At 38.0% G+C, this 16617-nt stretch overlaps 1 long non-coding RNA gene across 1 annotated transcript; it reads left to right on the top strand.

Annotated features, from left to right (window-relative positions):
- The first annotated feature begins 788 nt into the window (after positions 1-788).
- LOC108370610 (uncharacterized) lies at positions 789-15781 on the top strand. The gene is made up of 3 exons (XR_001848656.1): positions 789-798; positions 2116-2121; positions 15657-15781. It is a non-coding gene; the product is annotated as an uncharacterized LOC108370610 (long non-coding RNA).
- The last annotated feature ends 836 nt before the right edge of the window (positions 15782-16617 follow it).

Genomic DNA, 16617 nt, shown 5'->3' with positions numbered 1-16617 from the left:
TAATCGCGGCAGCTCCTGCCCATGCCCGGTTGCATATGCTGTGTGTCGTTGCGACCGCGTCTGGCAGCCGGTTGTAATCTGCCACTTATTTAATTTGCTTATCTGCATCTGATTATGTTGGCGGATTGGCGATTACTCTCAATTGGCTAGAAGATCTCCGCCGCTTTCGGTGCTCACGTGCGATCTTGTTGCACATTAGTTTTCCTGCAACCAGTTTATGGCATTCGGAATGATATACGCGCGCTTCAGAATGCAACACACCCATTTGCAACTGCAAATTGTTACTCTAATCGCGCGAAATGCGAGCCTGATATATTGCTAGAGTATATTATTTTAGTATCAATATTTCAAGTTGCTGGAAGCTGCAGCATAGACAATGAATGCACAAGGAATTGAATGCGCAATCCCAATGAATGTCTCACACAACTTTTGTGTCTTCACCTGAAATAATTTCCGATCCCGTTAAGAGCGTGAAAATCACTTGAACCAGACAGGTTAGGGACTATATAGTTGGCAAGTTAAGAAAAAAAGTTTTTGTCTTCTCGGAAGCAATGAATTTGAAAATTTGATCTAAAGTTAGGTTGGCGGTGCAGCTTCAGTTAAGAGTTCACTAGGAGGCAGCAAACGTCCACTACGATACTCCGTAGAGTATTTTCGCTGACATGCCTCTACATGTTCTTAAACTATACCTAGTGGAAACTATGATGGCATTTTTCCTAGGCTGTCTCACTTCACGAAAAAGTGGTCACTGAAATTTGAGACGCTTCCTCCGGAGTGCTAGGCGCTCGCTTAAGTATTGTTGTTCAAGTCATCTTCCCAACTCAAGGGACAGCACTCAAAAGATGGCTAGTATGCTTTGACCTGCTTCTCCTTATATCATCGCATACCCATTTTTCGCGCACTTGGCTGCTTCTTCATTTTCCGAAACACCACTGCCTTCGAGGGCTCAATAGAGTTTGTATGGACCTTTGGACTCGATAATTGTAACGGACCTAAAGGCGTTGATCGCAGCCTGACTGTTCAAAACAAAGGGCGAGTTAATATGCAGCTTCGCGGTATTGTCAAGTACATATGCCCCAGCTTGGAGTAACAATAATAGATTGGCGCTTACACATTCGTTAATATTTAACCGAGCTTCTCCTCCGATTTGTGGCGTGCGCCTTGATGTTGTCACACATAGAGGAGCGCCCTACAGTTTTACATCGATATATGATAAGCTGTGTTTCATGGCAGAAATACACTCGGAGGTTTGCCATTGCCTGCGAGGGGCGACCGCTGTTAAGACAAAATCTTTCTTCTACATTTTTTTGCGATGTTGCTTTGACCAGGGCTTGAACCCAGGCCCTGCGGAGTGGGAATCTATAGGCCTCTATCAAAGGCAATTTCTGAAAGCAGACCCCAGATTCTGTTCCAATACCCATTTTGGAGCCATTTGTTAATAACGGAATCTGGTCGCTTAGAACGGTGAGTACTGTTGTATATATCTAAGTAGATATGTATACCTGCTTTGCGCCCTTTTCTAGTTGATTAGGTGGGATTTGGTGTCAACCGCTTTCCACCATACCAACGCGCCATAGCTTTGAACAAGTCTAACTACTGCTAAGTGTACCCAATATATTATCCCAGTACTATTTCAGGATAACAACCACCACCCAAATTCGCCTCTTTTAACAATTTAAAATTGGCACCATTGAATGATGGAGTTCGAAATTAGTTCGTCTATGATTTTGGCTTTCGTCAGCTGGACAGCTAGCTCAACTACATACGTAGCAAGAGCAGTGGAGATAAAACTCTAGCTTGAAGAGTAGCTATTGTATCCGTTTTCCTTACTTCAGCGATCCAGGGAATAATCTAAGAATCTTATCCTACGGCAGCCATGAATTTGAAGTTAAAATTATTAAATGCACCTTGCACATCCAACCATTGCAATTATTTTAGTGTATCGCTTGTACAATACTCTGATTCAACCTATCAACCTTTGTGGTAAACATGTTGGACATCACTGAAGTTATTGAAAGTAGGTGGACATTTTTTGTATTGACCCGACCAAGTCTAAAGTAGTAAGATAATCTCGGAGATGCGCATATAGTTGGAGAAATTAAGATAAATTTGAAGTGGTAAGTAAAACTGACTGCTAACTTCAGTATTCATTAAGAAAACATCCGCTAATATAATAGACCCGCAGAACATTTTCTTCAATTGCATCAGAATAATACATGTCGACCGTTAGCTCTTACAGATGGGCTACCTGTAAAGTGGCGGTATATTTAGCCATACCTTCTTTTATCGGCCACTGTGGTCGAGTTTTTAGAGGTCCTAGTAACAGCCAAAAAATCCATTTTTAAATACCGGTTGCCCATCGGCAAGTAAATACAAACCAGAGAGTGTATATCAGCTATGAAAAAGTTCCTCATAAAAACCATCTGCCCTTCGAAAGCGGCTTAAAACTGTGGGTCCATCCATTTGTGTGATAAAATCAAAGCGCGCATCGGAAATCGAAAGGGAGTATCCCATGTTATTTGCTATCATTTTCTAAAGTACGAGCAGTACTTATCTTTATTTTGGCTGCAAATGGTCCCGCGATCTGTTAGTAATTAGTTCCAGATAAATTGCAAATATACTTCTCTCTTCAGATATCGAGATGGCAGAGAGGCGACGCTCCTATGGTTTACATTGATGGTATGAAATCCTCTTCAGTTACAGTCTGTCTCTAGTCCTTCCTTGCCTGTAAATTGCATTCGGGTTGTTTTGATAATCTTTCATCGCCAAGCATCCGCCTTGCCTACGGATCCCTTTTCATTGTATGAAGCGCACGTCTCTGCCTCAGATTTTTCTACATTTATATGTAATAATTTGAAGTCGAATTGCTAGTCGTTAGCCCACTATTGGCATTAATGAACTCCAGTCGCTTCCTCATGCTGAGCGAAGAATGAATGTTCAAGCTTTTCGCCATTTATTCTACACCTTTGAAGCTAAAAACAAAACAATATTAAAGGCACATGCACCCATATGTTTGTGTAAATATTTTTGAGTTTTTTTTTCACTTTTGCCCACCAAAGGATTACGTTAAAATAATAAACCAAACTGGCCGTAACAACGAAATGGTTTCACCAATGAGCATTAACGGTAGAAATAGCGATAGCTCAAAATGCTGAAAATTTCACGAACAAAAGGGGCGGGGGGAAAAGTGTAAAGGTAAAGCAGGCAATTGGCCAGGCGGCCAGCCCTGGTGTGGCACGATTCTAAAACAGCAAAACTAGGTGCACACAAACACACGCACGCACCCACAGTCGGACGTCAACGTCAAGATCGATGAATGTGCCGCTGAGAGGTGGCAAATGCAATGAAATGCACCGCTGCGACGTTCGCTAGTGGAACTATTGGTGGCTGTGATGATGGTAAACAATAAGGCTGACGACTCCTCACGTGTAAATGCTCCTAATGGTCTCCCGCAAGAAATCGAAAAATGCCAAAAATTGCACAAAAAAAAAAAAGAAATTGAAGCCATCGCCAAAAATCCAATTGCAACTAACAATTCCTACTTTTCTGCTGCTTATCCAACCACCTCTCATCGCCCGGCCTCTTTATATTTGGTGGTGGGGCTTGTGAATCATATGAACACCATTAAGCGTTGATTTCACTGCAACAAGAACAATGCCAATATCAGCGGATGGGCGCATCAGCCAACGCGGCTTCACACACTCATACTCGGGGCAATGGATGCTCCATCTCGTGGGCCACAGCAGGCACTTGAAGAAGAGTGTGCATGGGAGTGAGGGTGAGGCGTGCGGAGAGTTGCTGTCGAAGTCGCAGTTGCAATTGTTGGCCCACTGCGGATTGTGTGTGTGGCATGTGGCATGTGGCCGCATCTGTTGTCGTTGTTTTTGTGTCGATTATTTTTGTTATTACTTTTCCTGTTGAAATTCCTGTTGCAACATTTGCGCTGTTCGAGCAGTGTTGCGTCGACGCGACGGCTCGCGCTGGTGCTGGTGTTAACATTGTTAATATGAACGTTTAAATTCCTTTTATTCGCTCACTTTTTATTGCATTTTCATTCGCTCTGTGTTCGCTCTGTTCCGTTTGTTCGATGTGTCGTTCGCTGTTCGGCGCGCTTCGATTTTGATGACCGATTTTTCGTTTAATTCGCTTTATGCACGCTCGTGTCGATCGAAAAATTGGATATGGCATGTAATCGACGACTGTAACGATAGCGCGGACAACGATGCATGGCCGAGTGGCGACTGCGACGATGGTGTTGACGTTAGAGCTGCAACTGCTGGATGACGTGGAGGTGAATGTGGCGGACGGGAGAGAGACACTCACATGCACAAGCCTTGATATGCGAGTAGAGTTACATAGTTGGAGGTGGCATAGCTGTTGGTATTGTTTCATTGTTTGTTGTTGCTATGGGTGTTGGACATCCTTAGGCGTCGTTTTAGGTTTGTCGCTTATTTTGTGCTCGAAGGTGTGAATAAATGCAATCGTAACTGCTGAATTGCAATCAATGCAAAGATTCATAGAAGAGTGCATAATAACAGTAAAGTGTGTACGTCTGTGCACGCATGCTGCATGCAACTGCTAGCCGAAAAGATGAATGTTTTACCTATGGCTTGCACTGAAACTTGATTTATTAGCCGTTGAGAAGCGAATTCGCTTATAAATTAAAAACGGTGTGTGCATTAGGGTGGTGCAAAAACAGTAAAGTCGGAATTGTAATGCTCTCACCCCCTAGGATTCTACTATATCGAAAATAAGTGTACCCCTATTTTTTAATTTTGAAATCAAAAAATATTTAGAGGTCGCCCAAAGCGCTCAAAGTTGGCCATGTTTTTTTTTGTATGGGAAACAACAACTTTTCGTAGAAATGATATATAATTTGTTGAAAATCAATATTTTTCGATCGGAAAGCTCTGGTTCTCTTCAGTAGACTTTCAATAACAATACCCAATTGTTTATTTAACTATTTTTTAATACAAACGAGTTTTTATTGGTGCCCCCATTGCATTTTTAGGGGTTTTGGCGGACCTATAAATTATATTTGCGATGAAAAATTATTAAATAGACAATAGATATTATTATTGGGAATCTCCTGCAGAGAAACAGAATTTTTCGATCGAAAAATATTGAGTTTTAAGAATTCTATACCATTTCTACGAAAAGCTGATTTTTCTCAATATAAAAATACATGGAAAACTTAGAGCGCTTTGAGCGACCTCTAAATATTTTTTGATTTCAAAATAAAATTAAAACAGAGGTATACTTTTTTTCGGTATAGAACAATCCTCGGGGGTGAGAGCATAACAATTCCGACTTTACTTGTTCTCATACATTTTTGGACCAAAGTAGTGTGCATACAGATACTATATGTTTGTATGTAGGTACATATACTTACTATGTAAAGTATGTACGTTGGTAAAGATAAATATGTTTACAGCCAAAGTTAAATGGTATCTACTACATAGAAATCTGATAATAGAAATAAGCTTTTGTGGAAAATAATAACATACATAAGTACACCCAAAGGTTTCGACTAACTGGAAAAATGACTACCGTTATATGAATAAGGTTGTAGCTCCTTTCCCTTTAGTGACGATCCATTATATAAAAAAAAAAAATAATCATTAACATATTACATATACACATGGGCGTAGCCAGGTAGCGGCGGAGGTGCAGGGGGGGAGGGGGGGGGGGGGGGNTTTCCTTATATATATATAAAATAGTACCCTGAAATGCCAACTTAATAGGGTCGAGCCCCCCCCCTAAATTTCATTTTAGCTACGCCGATGCATATACAATATTTATTATTCGACCAGCCTTTGTGCGTAGTAGACACACATGTACATTAGACTGCATCGCTCCCCATACAAAAAAAAACGGAACTATTCTTCCATTGGAATTATAAAATCTATTATATTTTAAGACGTCCACCAAAATATTTAGGACACATATTAAGATTTAAGCGAGCTGGACCAATTTGAAAATACCTCCAAAAAATGGAGTTTTTTATGAACAAAAATACTTTCTTAAAGATGTTTTTTTTTTTTAAATTCCCTCAAATGACAAAACGGTTTATGCTTAAAAAATTTATATTCAACAATTTTTATGAGCTTGAGGCCGTTTTTAGTGAAAACTTATTGTGGAAAAGCAACAATAATTTGAAAAAATGGTAGAAGTGATAGCTATTTCCGCACACCACACACAGCCACATTTCCTCATCAGACTTTTTTCAGTAGGATTCGAACCGACGATCACCACTGACTCAGCCGGTTGCCTACGCTCTGTGCTAAGTTTGCCTTGTTAATTCTTACATAAAAATATTAAAAAATAAATACAATTTAAAAGGAATCGCAATAATGAGATTTTAGATGCGGTTTTTTTTAATTTTTTTCAAAGATTGGTATAAGAACAACTTACATTGCAAACAATTTTGCGAAGTTGTACATACATATACATACGTATTTACAGTAAAAGCAAAAGGATTGAAGAAATGGAATACATTACATTACATTACAAAAGAAATACATGGAGTACATACATTTTCGATAGCAGTCCTGGCGTTTGGATCTCGATTTTATTTGAATTTAAAATACAACTTAACTTTTAACTGAGATTGTGGGTTGGAGTAACGATACAAATAAAAATATGAGTATGTGGCAAACTATCGCGACTATCGATAGCACTGCCCTATCGGCTGAAAGTGACTATCGACACAACCAATAGTTGCTCAAAAACCATCGCCAACTATCAATGGTATCCACTATCGATAGATTGTCGTTTAGTAACAGAAAAATACCTTTTAGAAATAAGTATATAGATTGATATATTTAGATGTAGATTGACATTTAAGTTAGGGCGTGCGAGTAATGGTCTGATTATGGCAACTTAACGTAACTTACGGCAATCAATTAAAAATTCTGTTAAATGGATTTTGGTTATAATTGAACAGCCGAAACTTTACGTCACTTAATGCCACGTCGATTCGTCGATTTGTTTCATTTTGATACTCTAAGTTCTACGTTCCGTTAAGCTAAGTTAAGTTGCAAGTTGCCATAATCAGGCTTTAAACGAGTTAGATCGATTCGTATGGTGCTACGGAGCGTATACGTTACATACGCAACTACGGCTATATGAGCACGAGTGGTTAATATTTTTTTATCTTTTTAGCCGACTTCACAAAGAGGAGAAGGTTATTTATTATGGACCACGTTAACCGATTTCTATACGTATTTTCTTAAAGGAAAAGGAGTTACCTCACATGCGGTCCTATACTAATTTGGTTTAGATCCATGAAGAAAATCTAACTGAATCTAACTATTTGAAAATATGTATATATACCGGCTAATTTTGGATTGTTCATTTCCAAAATTAAATAACAATTTTTATAAAGCCCTTAGATTTTTCGTTATTCAGCGTCCGCACTTTTGCCAACTTGGTGCATTTCGCACTAAATTTATTGCTTTTCTTTATTCAAAAAAAAAGGTGTTAAGCGGTTATTTATCTTCCTTTATTTCACAAGATCACTTTATTTCTTCTTTTTGCTTTTGTTTGATAGGAGCTGTAGAAAAAATTAAGCAAAACGAAGAAAAATATAACATTTAAACAGTCATGAAAAATTATTAAATTTTGTTTACATCAAAGCGAACCAGCAACGCTCGATACACAAGAAAAATAATCTTAACATCACTTGGTATTTCAAAAAGAAAGTATACAAAAAAAGAAAGTATTCAAAAAGAAAGTATAGTATACTCTTTTTCGAATCTTAATTCTACTGAAAATTTGTTAAAATTTTTCAATAGATTAGGTGCACTGCTCGCTATCGGATTTTCTGGCTCTTTTTACCTTTTTTTAAAAAATACGATCAACTGCAAATTTAACTAAATAAACGAGGTAAAGAAGAATGATATAACTTTCTCAAAACAATTGTTCTATTAACAACAAAAGCTCTTAAGTATTTATGAAAAAACGCTTAAAGCACAAAAAAATTGTGTCCAATATATTGAACACTGAATTACATATACATACATATATAGAATATATTTTTTTGAAATCTGACAATTTTTGGTTAACCTCTTCAGCTTGCACTTTAATAAGGTATATAACTCAATTCTGTGGCTGGCGTAAAAGTATAATTTTATGTATTTCTTCAGTTGGTGAAACATTTCTCCGAATTAATTGCACATCTATATTAGGGTGATCCGAAATAACTAACCTAACCAATTTATGGCCTTAAAAAAACCTATCGACTGAGAAGAAAATTCTCCCATTTGGAAAAATTTGTATTACAATATTTTTAAAGGTGTCGGTGGGTATTTGAAATTTTACATGTAAATAACGTTAAAAATTCTTTCTCATTAAAAATGTTATAATTATATTATTGCTGAACGAGGTATAGCGTTGATACAAAATTGTAATCGAACATTGACAAAAGACGAAGAACAATAGGAATTTCTTTTGCAAGTAGTGCAATTACGTCGCCAGCAAGATCCTAATTACAATAAACTTATTTTTGTTAATAATTAAAAAGAATAGTATAGAATAGTAAAAATGCAATCAAAAATATATAAATGGATTAAATAAAACTCTCCCTCTGTCTCTTTATGACAAGTCTAGTTTCTATTTAGCCAACATTTTCTAGCATATTTTCGATAATAATGCCATAGTTAGAATTGCATATTTCGCCTTTTTCATAGCCCGTAAGTATATACATTTTTGGGTCTGGATAATCAGCTTTGGAGTCAGTGTTTAGAGAATTTAATACCCTATACGAATATGTCTAGAAAACAATGACATTTTTAATGAACGCAATTTTATTTACATGTTATTTACATGGAAAATTTCAAAACCCACCGAAACCTTTTAAAGTTGGAATAAATATTTTTTTTCCAAATGGGAGAATTTTCATCTCCGTAAATAGGTCCCTTTAAGGCCATCAATTCGTTAGTTTAGTTATTTTGGATCCCCCTAATCTACATACATTGTTGTCGTTATCTATTGATATATTTTTGTCGATGGTTTTAATCAAATTTTTTGACTTTTTTCCTTTTAAAAATTTGGTTGTGCACCTACTACTTCACATCAGGGTCAGCAAAGGATGCGATTCATTCATACATAGCATTAGCAGCTATTCAATAATTCATTTTTAACTTACTCTCTAAAGTTTCATCGGTACTTTTTTATGTATGTATGTATCTTTATTTTCGTGTTTATTTCTATTTATGCCACGAATTCAATTCAATTAATTTCGGCTGCGGGTTCAAGCAGAAGTCAAGCGTTGCTACTGTATTTGCAGATAAAGAAAACTATTGTACAAATTTACAACAATGCCAGCAACAATATGAACGCCAACCAGCCAACCATCTAGCCAGTGACAATATCGGAGCTGAAAATATTTTTTGATAAAAATCATCAGTAAGCAAAATGAAGAAATGCCTGGCAATCGAGCGAAGCAACGTGCCAAAAGTTTGCTACTGCATTTTTCAAATTGTCCCTCGCCATCTGCGCTACCCCCCCACCACTCGTAGATATAATGTCGACAATAAGTATGTATTTTGTTGAAGAATGTATCTTATTTGTTAAACTTTTTTCTGCCAGGAGGTTGCAGGGGTGAAGAGATTGTCAGCCAGGCGCACGTTTTATTTGTACCCAAATTTTTCGAACAACAAAAATATCTTGTTAAGATTTTATTTGTTAGATAGAGCAACTGCAACAAATACAACAGCCGCTACAACAACAGCAACTACTTTAAATAGTTATGTATGTATATGTAAAAGTATTTGGGCAGGCAATCAAGTTGCAAGTAGACTTAATTATCATTTTTATGCTGAACAATGCCGTAAACCAAAAAATAAAAATAAATAAAAGTACTGGCTCACTTAGATACACAAACGGTTAACGATAAAATTGAACTCGCCTAACAAAAATTAGTAGATTTCTAATTATCCACAAGCAGCTTATTTGCAAGAATTCTTTGTTATTATCTACAACATGATTAGCAAGGATCAACGAGAGCTTTATTGAAGCAACAAATCGACGAACCCCACTAAAATTACTTCCTTAGCCTGGGTTTCAAGTCCGCTGGATCAAACTGAGTCCGAATTTGCAACCATAAATAACATTGGCCTCGTGATGAGTTTAAGGGCCACTTTCTCAATGTCTGGTTAAGCCTAACTACAGGTTAAGCATCGTTATCGACTCCCTGTTGTACGTTATGGAATGGATAACGATGTTTAACCTGCAGTTAGCGTTAACCCGATATTGGGGAGCTGGCCCTAAGCCCATTTCGGCTTGCCGGTTCTCTATAACTGCCAGCAGATTGTTAAACTTTTGTGATCGCAACACGACGGATACACTTAAGAACGTGAGCTTCTCCGAGTTGGGAATGAACTCTACGTCATATATCCTACACACACATGCTTCTAAAATAATTTATGGTTCTGCAATTCAGTGGCATAAACTCGACATCAGTTCATAAAGTGGGCGGTAGGGTTGTCTGATCTTTCATATTTTGCTATAAGGATCTTGGTTTCTCAAAAACAAGAAGCAACTCCGGAAGATGTTAGGACGTTTACGAGTTGGCGATAGCGTATACTGCGGACGATGGAACAACGAGCTGCATGAGCTTTGCGAAGACATGGACTTAGTGCTCTGACTCAAAATACAGCCCCTCTGCTGGCTTGGCCATGTCGAACGAATGGCAGAGAAGACTTCCTCTGTAATGGAATGGATCAGGTGGAGATGGAATTGGCTTCTCAATGGTGTCTTAAAAAGTAGTTTCAAGCTAAAACCATCTTAAATGACCTTCGTCTGACATTGTGATACATATTTTAACTAACTGATGAAATAAGTTGAAATTGATTTTGTCAAACACAATTCGACTGACACCAATATATTAGTAATTCAATAAACTTATTAAATAATGTGAATTTAAAATTTAAACGGGTGGTAACCCTCTCTGAACACCTCAGAAATGTTCTTAGTGTTAACACTAAATATTTCTTAGCACTCCTTTGTTTAGCATATTTTAATATTTCATTTTGAATAAGTTATCTAAAGTCGATTTTTCAACAGGTGGCAACCCTATTCAAAATATTTACAAACTATTATCTTCTTAAATGTTCTTCGTCTGCGCCCATATTGTCATACATATTTCTAATATATTATTCCTTAGTTCAGTTTAAATTTAATTTTTTAAACAGGTGGCACCCCTCCTACAGGTAAGTTAGAAAACAAAGCTTTTTAAACGAATTTAAATTGATACCCATTTTGTAATAATTGGTNTAGTTCAGTTTAAATTTAATTTTTTAAACAGGTGGCACCCCTCCTACAGGTAAGTTAGAAACCAAAGCTTTTTAAACGAATTTAAATTGATACCCATTTTGTAATAATTGGTTTAACTTTTAAGTAATTTTTTTTTCCGTCCTTTTTTAAAAGGTGGCAACTCTTTTCGAAAAAGTAAAACCTTATTGCACATCTGCAGCCCAAACTCTTCACTTTGACACCTCACTTTTGAAAATAGAACTAACGGTGCAGATCTTATGACCTGCACAAAAATCCCTTCGCATTTTATATATATAGATGCCAAGCAAGACCCGCCTAATCGAAAAAGTATATAAAGGCTCTATGTATTATGTATTTGATATTAATGAAAATTACATATGCAATAGTGGTAAATAATAGTACAAATACTTATAATTGGAAAATAGTAGTAATTGAATTTGTATTTCTTCAAAACTAACAAATGGCACTACTCCTTACGAGTACAAATATGAATGTGCCTATCTCTAATATAAAATGCATAACTTTCTCAAGTTGCCTACACTGTGTCCCGCGAATATTTGCGCTACACTCCAACCTAACGATATCCCATAGTCACCTGCAGAAAGTCATTTATGGCGGAGATATTACACCCAATAAAGTGAAATTTACACAAACGCGCCGTCGACAGTATCACAATCTGGCACAACATAAATTCATGTCGCGCAAAATATTTGCTAGTATATTCCAATAAACAAAAACAAAGGAACGAACGATTCAACCGCTGAGCTAGCTCGGGACGTCTTGCCTGTTGTTGGCGCATCTTCTGCCGCCAGATATGCCCGAAATAGTGGCATCTGGATGTGGCGGCGAGCAGCGAACGACTGGCCTGGCGAAACATATTTTCCATGTCGATACAATCGATTGCGTTATGCAAAATATATGCAAATACCATATTGACACAATATCGCACACAAAAGGCGAAGATACACCAACGAACCATGAAATATCCCATCGAAGCCCAAACAAAACAAACACACACGAGTACTAAATAAGTAAAAAATTCAAGTGAAGGAAAAATTTGAAATTGGAAAGGCGATTCAACTTAAACGGTTTCGTTAGAAACGCTCTTAAGACAATGCCAACTTCCTCATCCTCACCGTCCCCCCTCCGACTATCTGCAGGCGGCCCGGCGGCCACTCGCCACAGAGACTTCAACGGAGCCCAGCGATGTCTTCTTTTGCATTAGAAATTATTTCGATCCGCCGATAGATTTGTAAATTTATCTTGTGGGTGTACGAAAGTACCGGGCGGCCCGGGCGGCCCGAGTGTGTGGGGTATGTGTGAGCGCGCTGAAGCGTGAGTGCGGACCGCCACACGAAGAAAGTCGCAGGCAGTTGCTGATATGCACCGATAGCCAGGACTGCCAAAATGTGGCTTGAAATTCGTACTTCGAATGTTTTGTAATGTAAATATGTGCATACATTTGTGTGTGTGTGTGAGTGACTGTATGTAAGTCGGTCGCAAGTGAAGTAAGCCTTTTTTTTTTTGGTGGCAGCGCATTGTTGGCGAGTCACCGATTGCTCGGCCGATATTGGTAGTCAGTAACAAGCATCATTAAACATTTAAATTACTCCCAAGCGCATCGGTTATGACCAAAATCACTCGTCGAACATCTTCGTAAGTACTGTGACACTTTGTAAGTTTTTTTCTGTAGACGGAATACTTTGTGTATTTTTTGCATTTTGACTGCCATCGACCATCGGTTATAGTTGGTGTTTTAGAGGGTATGTGTGCACGAAATTATGTATACGAAATCACGAAGTTAGCCTACTCCAGTCAAGTGAAAAACGAAATTTTATGGAAATTCCCGCACCGCAGACGCACACTTCAATGGATGCAGAATGAGTTCGAAAAAGAAAGCGCAATGTTTGTCGTATGATTCGTTCTTGAAATTTATGGCGGTAAAAATATTTTTTGAATGTACATACATACATATATTCATGAAATTCCGGTGGGCTTGACCGATTTAGATGAAATTGGTATTTTATAATATCCGGGACACCTGGATGAGCATAAGGACCATCGGTGGCAGGTGACGCTGGAGGCAAATATTGAGAAGTTTGTTATAAAGTAAAAATGATTCAATAGGTGGCGCTTTTTAAGCTACATTCTCTAAATTATTCGAAATTAGTATTTATGGGTTCTTTCGGTGCACGTGTTTGAATGTAAATAAATTTGTATTTATATAGGTACGCATACAAAGGAAGAAGCAAGAGTTTTTCGATCAAGTCATCATCCAATTCATCCTCAGTCTCTTATAAGGCCATTTTCGATAAAAAAAAAATTTTGATCTTTATTTGTTCTTTACCCATTCGGAGTCCCGCTGAATAGTTTGTTTTCTTTTCTTGACCGGCGGCCATCATTCATAAAGCCGAAGTGGTGCGCATTATTAAATTGAAAACCGACAGTTCATTCAAAATTGTTCAAAAAGGAACCACAATTTAATGTAAGTGTTTCTTCAAAAGTTGTTTTAAACCATTTGTGCAGTGATGGGCTCATTTAATGCAAAATTTCATGGAACGTATTTCTGACGAGTCCAAAACAGCACGCCAGTCGTTTCTCTTCTGTGCCAACTGACGCCAATTGGAATTTCCAAGTGAAGCCAAGTTCTTCTCCACCTGATCTTTCCAACGCAGAGGATACCTTCCTCTTCCTCTGTTACCAGCAACGCGGCCCGCGTTGAATACTTTCAGAGCAGGAGCGTCGATGTCCATTCGAACGATTTTAATTCTATACAGTTGTAAAGCTCATACAGCTCATCGTTAAATTGTCTGCGACATTCGTCATCACCAACGCGTAAAGGTCCGTAAATCTTTCGCAGAAATCTTTCTTTCGAAAACTCCAAGGGCCGCCTCATCAGATTTCATTGGATTTCAAGACTGACTTTATTATTGGTGTTAATGCTGGTACCCAAATAAACGAAGTCGTCTACTTTTTCAAACTTGTGACGTGTGTGTGTGATGGAGCTGATGGTATTACTCAACGTCATTTTACACAGCCTTATTAGTTTCGCGGTGATGCCAATTTCAGACATCGCGGCATTAAGACAATTTCTTTTCGTACTATCGAAAGCGTGCGTCGATCCTATTCTCGCGGGTCTTTTCCAATATTTGGTGTATTGTCTATACCTGGTCTATGGTGGATTTGCCAGGTATAAAGAAACACTGATAAGTCCCAATCAGTTCAATGACGGTGGGCTTCAGTCTTTCACACAATACGCTCGAAAAGACCTTGTAACCTATGATTAGAAGGCTGATCCCGCTGTAGTTGGCGCCTATGGCGGCGTCGTATTTCGTGTTGATTGGGCAGAGCAAACTTAAATTCCAGTCGGCAGGCATGCGTTCATCTGACCATATTCTGCATAGAAGATGTTGCATGCACTTGAATAGCTTGGCTGGCAGGCCGCCGGCTCCAGCAGCTTTGTTGTTTTTCAGCCGCGTAATCGCTATTCGTTCCTCGTCATAGCCATAGAGAGACATCGAGTCCATCGTCAATGACTGGGGGCTCGGGTTCTTCTTCTGCACTTCTTTCAGTGCTGCCGCCATTCAATAGGGTAGAAAAGTGCTCCCTCTATAATTTAAGTACTCTCTGGACATCAGTCTCTAGGTCGCCATGGTTGCTCTTACAGGAGTTCGCTCTGGTTTTGAAACCTTCAGTAAGTCGCCAAACTCTCTGATAAAATATTCGGGCGTTTTTCCTGTCGGCCATGCTGCATGTGAAGCTCTTCGCACTCACGTATTCCGGCCTCTCTCTTCTTAATGCGGCTAATACGTCTCGCTTCCCTCTTCAGTTCCATATAACGGTCCCACCTGTCTCGCGTTGCGTCCGATCGCAGCGTGGCCCTGTAAGGCGGCATCGTTTTTCTCTGCAGCTTTTTCACACTCCTCATCGTACCAACCAGTTGATCGGTAGAATTAGTGTCTGAATTTGCTTCCATCAACCAAAAGTCGATCGATGGCTCAAACATATTTTTTTAAAAATAGTAAGTATATAAAATTATATTATTTTAAATTCGACTTTCCTCTCAAACCTCTAGATTTTTTTTTGGAAATTATAATAAAACAATATGTATAAAATGGAAGTTAAATAATTTAAATAATTGCGTCTCCTCAACAAACGTCCAACCGGCTGCTCGTCTGTATTTTATTCATCTTCTCTTTCGTCATCGGCGGTGAGGATTCACACTACGAGATTTATAAGCTAATGCTCTATGTTAACTGTACATACTAGCGCTGTTTCGAGTGTCATATTTTTCACATGAGAATGCGAATGATAGGAATAACATTGAAAAATCTATAATCAACTTAAGTCATCGTTTTTATTACTTAAAAATTCTCCAGATTATTAGAATACTGAACGAGTGCTTAACCTGTACAGTGTTTAAATCTAGTAATCAAAGTTCAAAGGGGCATATTATACGAGTATTTCAAAGAAGTAATTTTGCTGCCTCTTCTCCCATGAGACGATTTCTTCGGGGTTCGTATATAAGGCCGGCTGCACTGAACAATTGCTCACTTGGAACGCTGGCGGGTGGACCGCTCAAATATTTGCGGGCCAGATCTGTCAATTTGTCATATTTTAGTTTAGTTTTTCACCAATCGAGAGGATATTCACCGAGATGAACTCGTTTTTCTTTGAGATAAGGCTATAATTGAGCTTTAATTTTACATTTTCTAATGTCTCCAGATTCGTCATCCGAGCCTTCGCTTTCGCTGGAGGAATCAAAAATTATTTCTAGGTTGCTTATAAGCAGGGAACGGATTTTTAGGACCTAAAAACCTATAAAAAAGGCAAAATAAAATAACGAAAAAGGCAAAAAAAGGCAAAACAAAATAGCGAAAAAGGCAGGAAAAGGCACTAGATATTGCAAAAAAAGCAAAATAAGGCGCTAAAAAAAGACAGAAAATACAAAGAACCTTCAAAAAATACATTTATTTTAAAAATGTTTATATTACAAGTAAAAAGAGAAAAATTATGAATTAGTTTCGTTATATGAACAATTTTTTCTTTGAGTCTTTGACTATTTTATCCTTTCGAGTTTCTAACTAATAAAACGTTAATCTTTATAGTCGTAGTAACATTGAACCACAAGATGCATTTTGAAGTTTTCTGGCAGCATTTTCATTCGATTTTCGCGAAGAAAAGCCTTGAATGTACTAAATGTGCGCTCGACGTAAGTTGATACAAGTGGAGCCCAATTTAAATATGGAACAGTTGAAACGTTCATATTATCAGGAATAAGGCCGTTTTCCTCGTCCTTTACAATTTTATCCACACCCCTTATTGTGCCCAAGCCTACGT

This window comes from Rhagoletis zephyria, unplaced genomic scaffold, assembly GCF_001687245.7.
Source record: "Rhagoletis zephyria isolate East Lansing unplaced genomic scaffold, Rhagoletis_zephyria_1.1 Rzeph_scaffold_04346, whole genome shotgun sequence".
Taxonomy (NCBI): Eukaryota; Metazoa; Arthropoda; class Insecta; order Diptera; family Tephritidae; genus Rhagoletis; species Rhagoletis zephyria.
The sequence above is the reverse complement of the archived record's forward strand: the minus strand, read 5'-3'. Positions and strand labels throughout refer to the sequence as shown.